We start from the raw sequence: 18,650 nt of genomic DNA on the forward strand, positions 1-18,650 counted from the left end.
TTGGGAAAAAAGTACCGGTTTTTGGCATGGCGAATGGGACGTAACACCAGGTTGTTTTTCTGGGCTTCGATGGTCCACCCTGCCAACGCGCTATCTATGAGTGCACCTGGATTGTTATCGGGATCCCAGCTCGTACTGGAAAGAATAAACTTTGAGAATTAAAGAGAAAGCGGTGGCGTGAAAAGGAGGACAGCTATCAATGTTTCCTCGTGCCTATATGTGCAATGTCTTTTTGGTCTCAAAGCTCTGGTATGTCATGAATGTGTTGTGTGCGACACGAACAGATATTCAAAAAATGCATCGTGTTTTTTGCGGTTTTTATTTGGGCGTCCACCTGGGAAAGAACCAGCCGAACTATCCTGTTTGTTTAAGTTAAAAGAGGAGAGCTTGGCCTGGCGCATCTTTTTTGCGACAAGCGGTCTCGCGATTTATGTTTTTACGTGATCAAAGTGATTCCTTTCTAAGAACAGTTATGCAAGTGCGCCTACAGAGACTGCTCCCTGGAAGGGTATTCTCCTGTCATAACATGTGTGGTGCTGTGACAGGATACTTTCGCATGGTTGTTCTTTTGTACAAGATGTTGGAAGTACGTTTCAGACCTGAATACCTATGCAATGTTAATGAGAAAAAGCTGTACAAAGCGTTGTTTGACGTGATGTGGCCGGTACCCATTTATCAGACACAACACTTTGGAGCCACAATGCAAGATATATTTAAAAGAGTTAAGAACATGCCCGTGAAGAACATCCCGACGCACGGTCGGTTCCTATTTATTTCAAAGAATGCATGTCGCGATTTGTGGATATAGAGAAAATGCAAGAATGTATACCGGAATGGCTGTCGAAGCTCTGACAGCAATGAAGGAGTCTTAATTTGACAACGCCGGTCTTATACGGACGGACGCACTTGTTGTGCCCCCCTTTTTTTCTTTCAATACATCCTTTTTTCCGAAGGTTTCCACTTGTGACATGTGTGTAATATATGTATATTCGGTGTTATGTCGAACACCGGCATCAAATAAGAAAACTCGATCGGGGGCCTTGCGCGTGTGATGCGCATATGATAACCTCTACACCTCGGGAACGGAGGCGGCTATTTCTCTCCCTCTATTCTTCTGCGTATTGGCGATCGCAAAGAAAACAAAAGTATAATGCTCTGTTCCCGCCCGCGATCGAACCGGGGGCCTTGCGCGTGTGAAGCGCATGTGATAACCACTACACCATGGGAACTTTTTTTTTCTTTATTGCCGTCTTGGACGTATACTAGAAAGTAACATATGATAAAACAGTTCAGCCACACTTGGGCTGAGACGAGTGGTGCTAAAATCTTTTCATTTGTACTAAATCATCAAGTAGTGGTATCCACTCTGGTGGATCAGTCTGAGCCGTGAAACATTCTCGAAGATAAACAAGACTTTCGATGAAGTTTTCACGTGTGGAACTTGTATTTATGACGGCATGTCGCACCTGTATTCGCGTTTTCCACAAACTGTGGAGGCCAATTACGAAGGAACGGCGCCAACGAAGACGATCACAAGTGGGGAGAACGACACAGGATTGGCGCTTGTCCTGTGTCGTTCTCCCCACTTGTGATCGTCTTCGTTGGCGCTGTTCCTTCGTAATTCAAGTATGCACCATCTAGCCCAAATGAATGTTGTCCTGAACTATGTGGAGGCCAAGCAGCATAATTAAATCGTAGGGCACTTCTTCACTTTCAAGTGGTAAGTACCGGACGCCGTAGGGATTTAAAGGGAGTTCCTTTTTAATCGTCCTCCGAAGGACTTCCCAATAAAAATTGGATCCCAGCATTCTAGGAAAACATGTTCCACTGTCTCGGGCTTCCTGCATAACAAAGTTTGTTGGCCATGGCACGAATAGCCCTTTATCATGCAGGCAGGTTTGAACAGGCAGCCTACCTGAATGCAGTTTAAAAAGAAAGGTTTTGACCACAGGTCTAACGGGCATGTTCTTAACTCTTTTAAAAATATCTTGCCTGGGCCTCCAAAGTGTGGTGTCCGATAGATAGGTATCAGCAACATCACGTCAACAAGCGCTTTGTACAGCTTTTTGTTATTAACATTCCATAGGTACTCAGGGCTGAAACGTACTTACATCTTGCACGAAAGAACAACCTCGCGCAAGTATCCTGTCGCAGCACCACACATGTTATCAGAGGAGACTATCCTTCCAGGGAGCAGTCTCTGAAGGCGCCCATGCATAACTGTTCTTAGAAAGGGATGACTTTGATCACTGAAAAACATAAATCGCGAGGCCACTTGACGCAAAAATAGATGCGCCAGGCGAAGCCCTCCTCTTTTAACTGAAACAAAGAGGTTAGTTCGGCTGGCTCTTTCCCAGGTGGCCGCCCAAATAAAAACAGCAAAAACACGATGTATTTTTTGAATAGCTGTTCGTGTCGCACAAGCCACATTCATGACATACCAGAGCTTCGAAATCAAAAGGACATTGCAGATATAGGCACGGGATAACATTCATAGCTGTCTTCCTTGCCACGCGACCGCTTTCTCTTTCATTCTCGAAGTTTCTTCTTTCCAGTACGAGCTGGGATCCCGATCACAATCCAGTGGTACTCGTAGATACCGCGTTGGCAAGGTGGGCAATGGAAGCCGAGAAAAGCAACCCTGTGTTACGTGCTATTCGCCATGCCAAAAGCCGGAACTTTTTCACTAATTATTCTCACTTCCAGTCTGAGCGCAAAATTTTTCAACCACTCTCGTGGCTTCACAAATGCTCTATCAGCGCAAAACACCGTTATATCGTCAACATACGCGAATACATTCCCGTGTGATGACTGCAGCCTGTAACCTGAAATTCGGTCAGACTTGATAATTGCCAGGCATAGTATATCTAAATACACTGCGAAAAGCAAGGGGGAAAGCGGGCATCCCTGTCTTACTGAGGAACGTACAGCAGGTTTGTCAGTGAGACCGCCATTAACTACAATGCGGGTCGTACAGTTCTTATAGGCCATTTTTACTCCCTCTCCTATAACGTCGCCTAGTTTGCAATGTTCCAGGATGGAAAAAAGAATTTCGTGAGAGACGCGGACAAAGGCTTTTCCCAAGTCGAGCTGCATCATTGCTATTTGACCGCCAACTGCATCGACACACTCTGATACGCTGCGTGTGACATGTATATTTGTGGCAATGCTACGACCTTGAATTCCACATGTCTGGTGGGACCCTACCAATTTCGTGATCACAGACTGCAGTCTTTTTGCTAGAACTTTCATATATACTTTGTAGACGACGTTGGTGAGACTAATCGGTCGATATGACCCCACCAACAGTTGTTCTTCCGGATCATCAGTCTTTGGAATCAGAACGATGTGGGACGTATCGAAAGACAATGGAACCTGTTTGCGTTCATAAGCCTCAGTTATCACATGGAGCATACACTGTGCAACAGGAAGCTTAAAGGTCTTATAAAAGGCCACACTTAGCCCATCTGGCGCAGGAGCTTTCCCAGATGGTAGGTCGTCTATTGCTTTTCCTATGTCCTGTAAAGATATAGGCAGTTCAAGGCGTTCCTTAATTTCGTCATGTAGTGTTGGCACCAGTCTTAAAAAGCCTGCATGAAAGCCTTCTATGGTCTCGAGGTTATTGATAAGAAGTTCCGTGAAATGTTCGGCTATAGTGCTTTGAATGTCTCTCGCATTTTCCGAAGTCCGGCCGTCATGTCGGATGCTCCTAATTTCTTTCTGGCAAGCGTATCTTTTCTCGCCTCATAGCGCTCGTTTTGTTGGCGTTTCGAATGGCCACAATATTTCAGACCTTGCGCGTATGACGGCGGCTCTATATCTGTCGGCGTCAACTCTTTCGAGCCGGCATTTCACTTCCCGTATTTGTTTCGTGAAAGTTCCTGGCATGCTACTTTCCATGCTCAGCATGCATTCAAGTTGGCCGTTCCTTTCTTTTTCTTTTTCTTTCTCTTTATAACTAGCCAGGCTGCTCTTTTCTATTGCTTTCATTTTACCCACTCTCTGAACCCCTCCCATTCAGTTGCAAAACTAGCTCGCTGCGCGTCTAGCCGTTTGTCTAGCTTGGTCTTGACTTGCATAATGAACCCTTTATCCTCCAAAAGCTCTGCGTTCAGTTTCCATAAGTGCCAGTTAAAGCGCGATTTCCTGCCCTTCATTCCTTAACGTCATGCTCACGAGGCAATGATTACTGAAAGGTGCAGGTTTAACGTCATAACTAGGGCATAGCGGCATAAGATCAACAGATACATACATCCTGTCAAGACTTGCATGGCTCTCCCGCTGAAAGTGCGTGTATTCTGGGTGGGTCCCAGTGGAGAACACATTGCCAACATCCTCGAGGCCATACTCATGCACAAAAGTATTCAAAAGTTCAGAGCTCTTGTCTCTCAGTGGCCTACACTTCACTCTGTCAACTGCGGCGCACACACAGTTGAAGTCACCCAATACAAGCAAAAATTCGTCGCCTTTCAACCATGGCTCAAGGGATTCGAAGAAAATTTTACGCTCACTTTCTACATTTGGAGCACATACACAAACAATTCCCCACCGTAAATTCGAAAAAAAAAAGAAATCAGCAATCAAAAGGCGAGCACTTGGGCATGCAAATACAGACTCTACGTTTACTCTTAACGTCTTACGGATCAATACAAGGCACCCACCCGACGCCCCAATAGAATGACAGACACACACATGAAAGTTTGCTTGAAGGGAAGACACCATGCGGTCAGCGTGCTCTTGGCTCTCTATTTTCGACCCTTGTATTGTAATTATGTCAATATCTTTATCCAGAAGAAGGGGATTAAGCTGGTATTGTCCCCTTCTTGCTCTAAGCCCTCTGACAGTCAAGGTCGCAACTCGAAGTGGAGTAATAAGATTAAAAGCCAAGTCTTAAAAGAAGAAACGCCTCTATCCGCATGGTGCCTACCTTCACGGTTGACGTAGCCTTCCCCACAACTGCCAGAGCCTCTTGACACCGGTCGACCAACAACCGACGCTGACACCGACCAGGACCCTGTCCTACGACGCAGGCAGTTTCCCCGCCTTCAGTGTGTCGGCTGGAAGGTTCGGCCGCGGTTTTAAAGTCGAGCGTCTTAATCCGCCTGCCTTCGGCGTAGGTTCATCGCCGCCACCGCCAGGCTGCAGCTTCACGTCGACGCTTTCTTCATGCGGACGTTTCCCAGCCATGGTGCTCGCCGCTTCCTGGTTCGTCTCCATGGTATCAATGTCGGGGGTCTCCACGTTGCTTTCTTTGGCGACCGCGGCTTTCGCAGCCTCCTTCACCTTGTCATCGTCGTCCTGTGCAGGATTATGCTGCGCCTGTACACTACCATCTGTTGCGCCGGAGGGTCCCGTCTTCTGCTTCACCAGAGTCGTGAACGATGGCTGAGTATCTCGCTGTGGTTGTCCTCCTGAACGGGCTGCTTCCTCCACATCCGTCTCCTCCATCAGCATCTCAGACGAGTCCTCGCTGGTTCCCGGGCCTGCAATGCTCGCTAGTCTTCATCGTGCCCGTAGCGTCGGCAGGTTCCGCACCGCGGGACTCGACATTCCCTGCGGATGTGGCCCGTACCATGACACCGAAGGCACAGCGGGTGTCGACCTGGTACCCCAACAAGCGCCAACTCACCGCCAACGCTTAGCTGGTGCGGCAAGTCATTCAACTTCACACCCGCTTTCAACTTAAGCGTGACGAGCCGGGTAGTTGAGCCCTTCTCTGTCATACCTTGCACACACCAGTGCTCCCGGCGTACTTCGGTAACTTTTCCATAGGGCGCCAAGGTGACACGCACGTCCTCATCAGGCACATTGTCTAGAAGCCATTGGAGCTTCAGTCGAACGTCCTGGTTCGCCGGGTGAATCACCAGGCAGCGCCGGCTTTTCACACGCAGCTCCCCTATGCTCGAGACCTTCTTTACCGCGTTCGCGTCCTTGAAAGTAATAGCCCAGACATGGCTCATGCGATACGCCCCCAGGGCGATAACATCCGGAAGAACCGAATGCTGTGCCAATGCGTCACGGCAATCTTCAATCCGGTACGGTCTGGCCGTAATATCAGCGTGCAAAAAAAACTGTATTTAAAACACAACGCCCTGTTGGCAGACCTGGCAGAACAACTTGGTAGGTGTCTTCCTCGACAATCGTCTTGTTTCCGCGGCCAGACAAGGCCGCTGAAGCCGCTCCAACGGAGCCCGTCATCATGCGTCCGTCACGCTCTGTGGCCGGAAGCAGAATCCACTACACCACGGGAACGGAGACGGCTATTTCTACCCCTCATTTCTTCTGCGTATTTGCGATCGCAAAGAAAACAAAAGTGGAATGCACTGTTCCCGCCTGCGATCGAACCGGGGGCCTTACGCGTGTGAAGCACACATTTTTTTTCTTTATTGCCGGTGATCAGCAGTACATCGGTAGGACAACATAAGGAACATATATACATAGACTGATGAACTTCTCATCCGTTAAGAAAAAATACAATGAGTAAAAGCCGCCTTATATGTGAGCTGGCGTTGTTTAAAATTCTTTAAGATTAGCCAGGGGTTCTGTCTTGGCCATCCAAGGCGGAGGGCACTCTTGTGTAGCAAGCTCATCAAGAAAACGTGTTATTTGTTCTCGAAAGAAAACACGGGCTGATCTTGAATCGGGATCGCAATAGAAGCCAGCCATGCGGGCTCGCCAAATACAGTAGAGGCCAGTTAACATTATCTGATCAAAAGGTGCTCTGTCCTCGTCCTCTATCGGTAGATACCTTTTGCCATGTGGATCAAGAGGAAATTCTTTCTTTATTTTTCGCTGTAGAACATCCCAGAAGAAAACTGCCGCCCAACAGTGCAAGAAAACATGGTCTATTGTTCCTGGTTGTTTGCATATGAAGCAATGTGAGCCCCATCGCATGTAAAAGCCCCTTCCTCCTAAAAACGTTGCAACTGAGAGTGTTCCTGTGTGTAGTTTGAAAAAGAAAGTTTTCATACCAGGCGGTACGTGCATTTTTTATTACACGTTTCAAAACATTCTGGCCTGGGCCTCGACTGTATACAGTTCGGTACCGAGGTGGGGGCAGAAGGCTGTCCAATAGATCATTGCGCAGCCTTTTTCTTGTGACCGTAAACAAATATTCTTTGGAAAACCGTACAGCAAGGAAACGAACACTCAGCACAATTTCCTTATAGAAACCGAACACAACACCCGGTACACTTTGAGAGCTTATAATAAACTCTGGTAACAAATGTGCAAGTCTAACCTTGCCAACCGATTGAAGAAATGGATCATCATTGTTCCTGAAGAAACGGAACCGTCCAACTAATTGCCTCACAAACAGGTTGGCCAGCCCTATACCTCCATCTTTCACCCGTCTGAACAGATTGTTGCGGCTGCATCTCTCCCATCCAGAACCCCACCGAAACACGGCAAAAACTCTGTGCAATTTCTGTACATTGGCTCTGTTACAAAACATGAATTGCATAACATACCATAGCTTGGCTACGAAAAATAAGTTGCACAGAGTAGCCCTGGCAAATACAGAAAGGTGTTTGGCTTTCCACGCCTCAGCCTTCGCTTTAACCCTTTTAAGATCGCACTGCCAGTATTCCTCGCTCTGTTTATAAGCTTCAAGTGGTACACCCAAGTATTTTGCTACCGTTGTTGACCACGTGACATTGGCAAATATAGCGGGTGCCTTAGGCCACTTCCCAAGCCAAATACCTAGGCACTTGCTCCAGTTTACTCTACTTGCAGTGATATTGCCAAATTTTTTAACAACATTTATCGTTTGCAAAACGCTCTCCTTGTCATTGCAACACACGGCTACGTCATCAGCATGGGCCAGAAGTTTAACTTCTGATGCTTGCATTCTAAACCCATGAATACATTTGTTCCAAATCACTGCCAAGCATAACATCTCTAGATAAATACAGAACAGGAGTGCGTTGGCTGGCCAGCCCTGACGCACGGAACGTTGAATGCTGATGGGGGCCCCCAGTGACTTGTTAATTATAAGCTCAGTACTGCCATTCCGTTACGCCATGGCGACCCCGTCAGTAATTATGGACCCGACATTTATATGATTTAGAATGGCAATTAAAATAACATGAAAAACACAGTCAAAAGCTTTCTCCAAATCAAGTTGGAGGATAGCAACTCGCGACCTTAAGGCGTCACAACACTCTAGAATTGATCTCATTATGTGTATGTTTGTGCTAATAGTACGTCCCTTGATGTCGCATGTTTGGTGACTACCTACTATGGTTTCCATTACTGATTGTAACCTGCCGGCGATTATCTTCAAGAATACTTTGTAATCATTGTTGCTAAGTGATATTGGTCTGCACGACGTTACATGTTTTAGTTTCGTAGGCTCGTCGGTCTTAGGGATGAGCACGGTGTGTGCTTCCCCGAAAGAATATGGCAATGAGTTTACTTCATACGCTTCGTTAAAGACGTCAGCGAGAAGATGCGACAAGTCTGATTTAAACTGTTTATAAAAAGCGGCGCAAAGGCCATCCGGACCTGGCGATTTTCCAGTTTTTAAATTATCAATTGCCCTTTCCACTTCATGTGCTGATATCGGTGCCTCTAGTGTGTTCTTCGTGTCGTCGCTGAGTTGCGGCATGCGTCCCAAAGACGTGGCTCTAAAGGCATCTACGTCAAGAGGACTCGATGCAAAAATACGCTGAAAGTGCTGGAAAAACACTTGTGCTATGTCCTCACAGTCGGTTATTTCGCTACTTCAAGTACATCTACGTGGCTACGCCGTGCGTGCCTCTTTTCAAGACCAAGCGCACGTTTAGTTGGAGCCTCATCTGCTGTCAATGCCTCTGCCCTTGCGCCTATAATCACTCACCGATGCCGCTCTTCATCGCATAGCTCCAATTTCGATTTGATGCTACCCAGATCGTCTTTATATGCGTCCGGTTGGCTGCACTCTAAGGCCGTTAACTTTTCCAAAACCACCCTTACTTCTTTCTCTTTAACTCTTTCTTCGTACTTTATTTTGCAGGAGCGATCGATGGCGGCTAGTTTAATTCGTTGTTTAAAACTTTCCCACTTTTCGGTGACTCGCAACACGTTGTTATTTCCCACTTCTTTCAAATATTCCTGCACTTTGCTTAGCTCGTCAGGTAACAATTTGGAATTCATTTTCCACATCTCCCAAGTGAAAGTGTGGTGTTTTGCTTTGCGTCCAACAAACGAGGTGTGACACAAAAGAAACGAGACTGGTCCATTAACTTATTGTACTTACTGAATCAGTTCTCTGTGACATTATCACCTTCAAAGTCTTCCCCTTCAGCATTCACACACTTCGGCATTCGGTGCTGCCATTGCTGGTAACAGTTCTGGAACGAAATTCTTCGAAGGCCCTTCAAGGGATTCTCCGTTTTTGCCTTAACCTCTTCAACCGAGATAAAATGGGTTACCTTTAAGCAAGGTTTAACTTTAGGAAGTAAAACAAAGTCGCATGGAGCCAAATCAGGTAAATAAGGAGAATGCCCCATCACAGTAATATTTTTGCTGGTCAGAAACTGCTTGACAGATAGGGCCGTGTGAGTGGGCTCATTGTCCTGATGCAACAGCCATCCATTACTACACAACTGTGACCTTTTTTTCCTAATTTTTTTCACGAAGTCTTTTTAGTACTTCAATGTAGGAGTGTTGATTAACAGTCTGACCACTGGGAACCCACTCAATCAATACAATTCCATTAATGTCGAAGAAGACGATTAACATTGCCTTGAATTTTGATTTTAACATGCGTGATTTTTGGGTATTGGGGATCCTGGAGACTTCCACTGCATTGACTGGCGCTTACTTTCTGGGTCTTAGGTAAAAATACATGTCTCATCACATGTTACAACATATTCCAACAAATTTGGCTTGTTTGCAATGCGTTCTAAGATGTCCGCACACACGTCGTTACGGCACTGTTTTTGGTCAATGGACAGAACTTTTGGAACAAACATCGCGAAAATCTTCGTCATGTGTAATTCGTCCAATAAGATGCGTCGAACAGCTTCCTTATCCAAGTGAACCAACTCTGCCACTGCACGAACACTTAATCTTCGGTTACCACTGATCACATCACGAACTTTGGCATTGTTTTGATCGTTAATCGCCGACCTTGGGCGACCAGCACGTTCATCATCTTTCACACTGTCCCTTCCCTCTGAAAACCGCTTATGCCATTCAAACACACGTGCACGAGACGAGGTTACTTCATCAGCCTCGGTTATTATTTGAAATATTTCCGTGGCTGATTTCTTAAGTTTCTCAAGAAATTTGATGTTGATTCGCTGTTCGGTTTTACATCAGAAATTTTCCCGGCAGAATACAGTTGCACGTGTTCACTCAATGACACAGCACTCCCAACTGGCGTGATCGGTTCCGTCGATACTTGAGGCATTAATAGAGTAGACGCGTGGGATTACGTCAGCAAAACAGTTGTTGCCAACTCCACTCTTTTTTCAAGCTACACACTTAGTCTCGTTTCTTTTGTGTCACACCTCGTATATCTTGACCAAACATGATCAGTGAATGACAGAGGCGTGACACCGTAGCTGTTACACAGGGCTATTAGGTCTAGTGACACGTACATTCTGTCTAGACGAGCGTGACTATTGCCCTGGAAGTGTGTGTAATGAACCTCGCGTGTTCCAACCAGACAGGCAGCCACGTTGTCTAGGTCGAACTCGGCTAATAATTCAGTAAGGACATGGCACCTTTTGTCATTTGTTCTTCGGCCTGTTCTGTCCCGATATCGGAGTACACAATTAAAATCCCCCAGAATTATCACTTCTCTCTTCATGCAAATGTGCTTCCTTAAGGATGAAAAAAAACGGAGTGCGCTGTTCAGAAACATTGGGTCATATACACACAGAACACGCCACGAATCATTACCAACCTTAAAGTCAACGTACTCTGATCTGCCTGAAGGGCATGAAAAATAATTTTCGATAGATAAGCCGGGAAGTTTTCTAATAAATAAGATAACACCCGCCGACGCACCTTTAGCATGGCTCACTACAGCGTAGTACAAAGACGTAAACCTTAGCACCATGCCCCTTCAACCTTTGTCTCTTGACGGCCAGAACGTCGAGGTCTTGGTCCACCATCAACCGGTACACTTGGCTTTGCTTACGCCTGTCGGCCAGACCTCTGACGTTTAGTGTGCCTAAGCTAAGCGTGGGGTTGGTTGCCATTGCTAATACGGGAAAGTGAGAGAGGCCCGGAGCACGGTGCTCACCACAACGCTAGACAGCGGCTAGACGCCTCCGGGACCATCCGGTGGTCTGGTGTGGTCAGCGGACGGCTGTGGCTTGTCGCCGGCCTTCCTATCCCGGTGAATGTTTGGAGAGGGCTTGAAGCTGCTCCTTCTCGTCAAAGTTGTCTTTGCAGGTGGCCCGTCGGCATGGTTCTTTGCAGCTGTTTTCCCGTCGGTAGCGTCTAGCGGCCTCTTAAAGGTAAAGTTGCCGCTCGTATCCATAGGGTCGCTGGTTGGGGGCGGATCCCCACCTTCTGTCTCGCATGCGACTTCATCAACTACAAGACAGTTTTCCTTGCTTTTCTCCCCCTCTTCTGCAGGACCCGTTGTCGTCCCATCTTTCTTTTCGTGGGTAACAAATACATGTGTATCTTTCGCTGCCTTCGTTGTCGCCTCTGCATTGCTGGCGCTCTCCTTGTCACCAGCCCCCTTGGCAGCATCCTCGGCTTCAGCAGCGTCCATCCTCATCCGCGCGACGACCTCGTTCGCTGGTGGCTCCACAGCTGCAGCGTACGTGCGCACACACTGATCTTCGGAGCGTCCAAAGCTGCGAAATCGAACGCAACACAGTACCTTGCTCTTGCGACGGACGTGTCCGACACCCTTGCATCGTAAGCACTGCATCGGCCGTCCAGGCGCTACGACAAGGGCCAGCTCACCGGCAACTCGGATTAGGTGCGGGAGGTCATCGACTTTCATCCCGCTCTTCAACTTCAACAGAACGGTCCGCGACGTTGAGTCCTTGGCGCCTACGCCTCTGACACGCCATCGTTCTCTCGTCACTTCCACGACCTTGCCAAAGGCTGCTAGCGCTGCCTTTATATCTTCGTCCGCCACCCAATACAGCAGACAATGAAGGCGGAGGCGTACCTGTTGGTCTTGAGGGTCAACGATAACGCAGCGACGCCCCTTCACGTCGAGCTCTTTCAACGCCAGCATCCTTTTCGTTGCGTCGTCACTCGAGAAGGTGAATGCCCATACGTGATTGATCTGGTAGGCTCCAAGGGCCATGACCTCCGGCAGCAATCCAGTCGGGGCGAGCGCATGGCGAAAGTCTTCGACCCTATAAGGCCTCGCTCGCACGTCGCCATGCAAAAATACGGTGTTTTTCACGACAGATCCCTTGGGCAGTGGTGGCAAAATAAACTGGTAGCTCGCTTCCTTGTTATCGTCGATAAGCCGCTTACCGCGGCCGGTGGCCGCAAAAGCCTCTCCTTCGGAGCCCATGATCCACACTTCCGTACAGCTCGGCTGCCGGAAGCAGAATCCACTACACCACGGGAACGGAGACGGCTATTTCTCCCCCTCTTTTCTTCTGCGTATTCGCGATCGCAAAGAAAACGAAAGTGTAATGCACTGTACCCGCCCGGGATCGAACCGGGGGCCTTGCGCGTGTGAAGCGCACGTTTTTTTTCTTTATTGCCGGTAATCATCAGTACAAAATAATGCGAACATAATGAACATATATACACAAACAGACAAAATTTTCATCCGTTACAACAAATTAATAAATAAAAGCCGCCTGTTTTATTTAGGCTGGCGTCATTTAATATTCTTTAAGATTAACCAGGGGTTCTATCCTGGCCATCCAAGGCGGAGGGCACTCTTGTGTAGCAAGCTCTTCAAGAAAACGTGTTATTTGTTCTCGAAAGAAAACACGGGCTGGTCTTGCATCGGGATCGCAATAGAAGCCAGCCATGCAGGCTCGCTATATACAGTAGAGGCCAGTTAACATTATCTGATCGAAAGGTGTTCCGTCCTTGTCATCTATCGGTAGATATCTTATGCCCTGTGGGTCAAGAGGAAATTCTTTCTTTATTGTTCGCTGTAGAACATCCCAGAAGAAAACTCCCGCCCAGCAGTGTAAAAAAACAGGGTCTATTGTCTCTGGTTGTTTGCATATGAAGCAATGTGAGCCCCATGGCATGTAAAAGCCCCTTTCTTCTAAAAACGTTGCAACTGAGAGAGCACCTGTGTGTAGTTTGAAAAAGAAAGTTTTCATACCAGGCGGTACCTGCATTTTTTAACGCGTTTCATGACATTCTGGCCTGGGCCTCGACTGTATATAGTTCGGTACAGAGGTGGGGGAAAAAGGCTGTCCAATAGATCATTGCGCAGCCTTTTTTTTTTGTTACCGTAAATAAGTATTCCTTGGAAAACCGTACAGAAAGAAAACGAACACTCAGCACAATTTCCTTATAGAAACCAAACACTGCCCCCGGTATATTTTGAGAGCATACAATAAACTCGGGTAACAAATGCGCTAGCCTAACCTTGCAGACTGCTTGAAGAAATGGATCATCATTGTTTCTGAAGAGAAAGAATCGTCCAACTAACTGCCTCACAAACAAGTGGGCCAGCCCTAATCCTCCATCTTTCACCCTTCTGAACAAATTGTTGCGGCTGCATCTCTCCCATCCGGAACCCCATCCAAACACAGCAAAAACTCTGTGCAATTTCTGCACATTGGCCCTACTACAGAAAATAATTGCATAACATACCATAGCTCGGCTACATAAACAGGTTGCACACAGTAGCCCTGGCAAATACCGAAAGGTGTTTAGCTTTCCACGCTTCGGCCTTTTCTTTTGCACTTTTGAGCTTGCACTGCCAGTATTCGTCGCTATGTTTATAAGGTTCAAGTGGCACACCCAGGTATTTTGCTAGCGTTGTTGACCATGTGACATTGGCAAATATAGCGGCGCCTTAGGCCACTCCCCATGCAAAATACCTTGGCACTTGCTCCAGTTAACTCTACTTCCATTGATTTGACCAAAGTTTTTAACAACATTTATGGTTTGCAAAACGCTCTCCTTGTCTATGCAACACACGGCTACGTCACCCGCATAGGCTAGGACTTTGACTTGTGACGCTTGCATCGTAAACCCATGAATACATTTGTTTTCAATCAGTGCCAAGCATAAAGACTCTAGATAAATACAGAACAGAAGCGGGCTGGCTGGGCAGCCCTGACGTACGGAACGTTGAATGCTGATGGGGGCCCCTAGTGACTTGTTAATTGTAAGCTTAGTAGTGCCGTTCCGGTACGCCATGGCTACCCCGTCAGTAATTATGGACCCGACATTTATATGTTTCAGAATGGTAAGTAAAATGGCATGCGCAACACAGTCTAAAGCTTTCTCCAAATCAAGTTGGAGAATAGCAACTCGCGATCTTAATGCATCACAACATTCCAGAATTGATCTCATTATGTGTATATTTGTGCTAATGGTACGTCCCTTGATACCGCATGTTTGGTGCCTACCTACAATGGCTTCCATTACTGGTTGTAACCTGCCAGCAATTATCTTCATGAATACCTTATAATCATTGTTGGTAAGTGATATTGGTCTGTACGATGTTACATGTTTTAGTTTCTCCGGCTCATCGGTCTTAGGGATGAGCACAGTGTGCCCTTCCCCGGAAGAATATGGCAATGCGTTTACTTCATACGCTTCGTTAAAGACGTCAGCGAGTAGAGGTGACAATTCTGATTTAAACTGTTTATAAAAAAGGGCACAAATGCCATCCGGACCGGGCGATTTTGCTGTTTTTAAATTATCAATTGCCTTTTCAACTTCATGTGCTGATATCGGTGCCTCTAGTGCGTTCTTCGTCTTGTCGCAGAGTTGCGGCATGCGCCCCAAAAACGTCTCTCAAAAGGCATCTACGTCAACAGTGATCGATGCAAAAAGTTGTTGAAAGTGCTGGAAAAACGTTTGCGCTATGTCCTCACAGTCGGTTAGTTGGCGATTATCTACGTCAATTACATCTATGTGATTACGCCGTGCATGCCTCTTCTCAAGACCGAGCGCTCGTTTAATTGGCACCTCATCTGCTGTCAATGCCTCTGCCCTTGCGCGTATAATCGCTCCTCGATATCGTTCTTCGTCCCATAGCTCCAATTTCGCTTTTATGCTGCGCAGATCGTCTTTCTATGCGCCCTGTTGGCTGCACTCTAAGACCGTTAATTTTTCCAACACCGTCCTTAGTTCTTTTTCTTTAGCTTTGTCTTCATACTTTATTTGACAGCAGCAATCGATTGCGGCTAGTTTAACTCGTTGTTTAAAATTTTCCCACTTTTCTGTGACTTGCGCAACGTTGTTATTTTCTAGTTCCTTCAAATGATCCTGTACATTGCTGAGAAAAACCTCATCCTTTAACAATTTGGAATTCATTGTCCAAATTTCCCACGTGAATGTGTTGCGTTTTCCTTTACGTCCAACAGATGTCTTGATCAGACAATGATCAGTAAATGAAAGAGGCACGCCGCCGTAGCTGTGGCATAGGGGTATTACGTCTAGTGAAATGTACATCCTGTCTAGGCGAGCGTGACTATTGCCCTGAAAGTGCGTATATTGAACCTTGCGTGTTCCAACCAGGTTGTCTGCCGCGTCATCTAAGTCGCACTCAGCTAATAATTCGGTAAGGACATGACAGCTTTTGTCATTTTTTCTCCGGCCTGTTCTATCTCGATCTGTTAGTACACAATTAAAATCCCCCCTAATAATCATTTTTCTATTCAGGCAAATGTGCGTCTTTAAGGTTTGAAAAAAGATAGTGCGCTCTTCACAAACATTGGGTGCATATACACACAAAACACTCCAGAAATCATCACCAACAGTAAAGTCCGCATACACTAATCTGCCTGAAGGGCACGAATAATAACTTTCCATAGATAGCCCAGGCAGTTTCTTAATAAATAAAATAACGCGCGCTGACGTTCCTTTAGCATGGCTCACTACCGCGTAATACAATGACGGGAACCTTAGTACCATGCCCCGGGTCTCCTCCGCCCCTTCGACCTTTGTCTCCTGCACGGCCACAACATCGAGGTCTTGGTCCACCATCGTCCGGTACACTTGGCTTTGTTTACGCTTGGCGGCCAGACCTCTCACGTTTAGGGTGCCTAAGCTAAGCGTAGGGTCGGTTGCCATTGCTAATACGGGTGATTGAGAGAGGCCCGGAGCACGGTGCTCACCACAACGTCTAGCCAGCGGCTAGATGCCTCCGGGACCGTCCGGTGGTCTGGTGTGGTCCGCGGACTGTGGTGGCTTGTTGCCGGCCTTCCTATCCCGTTGAATGTTTGGAGAGGGCTTGAACCTGCTCCTTCTCGTCAAAGTTGGCTTTGCAGGTGGCCGGTCGGCATGGTTCTTTGTAGGTGTTTTCCCGTCGGTAGTGTCTAGCGGCCTCTTCAAGGTAGCGTTGCCGCTCGTATCCATAGTGTCGATGCTTGGGGGCGGATCCCCACCTTCTGCCTCGCCTACGGCTTCATTAACTACAACGCAGTTTTCCTTGCCTTCCTGATGCTCTTCTGTAGGACCCATCGTGGCCCTGTCTTTTTTTTTCGGGGGTAACGAACACACCTTTCGTTGCCTCCGATCTCCCATCCGCATTGTTGGCGCTGTCCTTGTCACCAGCCCCCTTGGCGGCGTCCTCGGCTTCAGCAGCATCCATCGTTATCTGAGCGACGACCTCGTTCGCTGGTGGCCCCACAGCTGCAGCGTACGTACGCGCGCACTGTTCTTCGGAGTGTCCAAAGCTACAACATCGAGCGCAACGCGGCACCTTGCACTCGCGACGGACGAGTCCGACACCCTTGCATCGTAGGCACTGCATCGGCCGTCCAGGCGCTACGACAAGGGCCAGTTCACCGGCAACTGGGATTTGGTGCGGGAGGTCATCGACTTTCATCGCGCTCTTCAACTTGAGCAGAACGGTCCGAGATGTTGAGTCTTTGTCGCCTACACCTCTGACCCGCCATCGTTCTCTCGTCACTTCTACGACGTGGCCAAACGCCGCCAGCGCTGCCTTTATATCTTCGTCAGCCACCCAATACAGCAGCCAATGAAAGCGGAGTCGTACTTGTTGGTATTGAGGGTTGACGATTACGCAGCGACGCCCCTTCACGTTGAGCTCTTTCAACGCCAGCATCCTTTTTGTTGCTTCGCCACTGGAGAAGGTGACCGCCCATACGTGTTTGATCTGGTAGGCTCCTAGGGCCATGACCTCCGGCAGCAATGCAGTCGGGGCGAGTGCATCCCGAAAGTCTTCGACCCTATAGGGCCTCGATCGCACGTCACCATGCAAAAACACGGTGTTTTTCACGACAGATCCCTTGGGCAGTGGTGGCAAAATATTCTGGTAGCTCGCTTCCTCGTTTTCGTCGATAAACCTGTTACCGCGGCCGGCGGCCGCAAAAGCCGCTCCTTCGGAGCGCATGATCCCCACGTCCGTACATCTCGGCTGCCGGAAGCGGAATCATGTATGAAGCGCACGTGATAACCACTACACCATGGGAACGGAGCGCGGAGACGGCTATTTCTCTCTCTCTTTTCTTCTGCGTATTCGCGATCGCAAAGAAAACAAAAGTGTAATGTAGTGTTCCCGCCAGGGATCGAACCGGGCGCCTTGCACGTGTCATGCGCACGTGATAACCACTACACCACGGGAACGGAGCACGGAGAGGTATATTTCTCTCCCTCTTTTCTTCTGCGTATTCGCGATCACAAAGAAAACAAAAGTGTAATGCACTGTCCCCGCCCGGGATGGAACCGGGGCCTTGCGCGTGTGAAGCGCACATGATAACCACTACACAACGGGAACTTTCTTTTCTTTATTGCCGGCTTTGACATACACAAACAATACAGAAAAAGGAAAAAACATGTCAACAAGGATTTTCCTGGCGCGACATATCAAAATTTTTTCAATGCTGCAAGTTTATCTAACATGTCAATTCATGTTGGTTGTTCAGGGAGTGCCCGATGGACATCCCTGAACCGTACTACAGATTCAATGAAGTGAAGACGTGTTGGTCGCGAATTGACATCAGCATTGTTGAACTGCGTTCTAGCTTTCCACAAACTGTGGAGGCACAGGAGCATTATAGCGTCATACGGAAGAGCCTCCGTTTCTACCGGTAAGAATCTTATTCCATGTGGATCTAAAGGTAACTCTTTCTTTAAAGTCCTTTTTAGCACATCCCAGAAAAAGATGGGATCCCAGCAATCTATAAACGCATGCTCTATCGTTTCAGGTTTCTTGCATAAGAACCATTTAATGGACCACGGGACCAAAATACCCCTGTTATGCATCCATGTTTCAACTGATAATGTGTTAGTGTGTAGTTTTAAAAAAAAGTTTTTACCGAAGGGTGTACTGGCATTCTTTTAACCCTTTTGAGGACATCTCCTGGGCCTCCACGGTTTGACATACGGTAAATCGGTACAGGGAGGATAGTGTCAATTAGGTCCTTATGCAGTTTTTTTCCTAGAAATATTGGCGAGATACTGCACGGAAAACCGCACATGCAACATTCTGTACGCAAGCACGACTTCTCGCAGGTAACCTTTAACGGAACCATGCATTGCACCATTGTAGGGGGCTCTAAAGCGGA

General features: G+C 47.5%; 3 non-coding genes across 3 annotated transcripts; all 3 read right to left on the reverse strand.

Moving 5' to 3' along the window:
• Positions 1 to 1,156: 1,156 nt before the first annotated feature.
• TRNAV-CAC (transfer RNA valine (anticodon CAC)) lies at positions 1,157 to 1,229 on the reverse strand. The gene has a single exon. It is a non-coding gene; the product is annotated as a tRNA-Val (tRNA).
• Positions 1,230 to 17,636: 16,407 nt separating this feature from the next.
• Positions 17,637 to 17,709, reverse strand: TRNAV-GAC (transfer RNA valine (anticodon GAC)). The gene has a single exon. It is a non-coding gene; the product is annotated as a tRNA-Val (tRNA).
• A 79-nt stretch (positions 17,710 to 17,788) lies between these two features.
• TRNAV-CAC (transfer RNA valine (anticodon CAC)) lies at positions 17,789 to 17,860 on the reverse strand. The gene has a single exon. It is a non-coding gene; the product is annotated as a tRNA-Val (tRNA).
• Between the last annotated feature and the right edge of the window lie 790 nt (positions 17,861 to 18,650).

Source organism: Dermacentor variabilis, unplaced genomic scaffold (assembly GCF_050947875.1).
Source record: "Dermacentor variabilis isolate Ectoservices unplaced genomic scaffold, ASM5094787v1 scaffold_13, whole genome shotgun sequence".
Lineage (NCBI taxonomy): Eukaryota > Metazoa > Arthropoda > Arachnida > Ixodida > Ixodidae > Dermacentor > Dermacentor variabilis.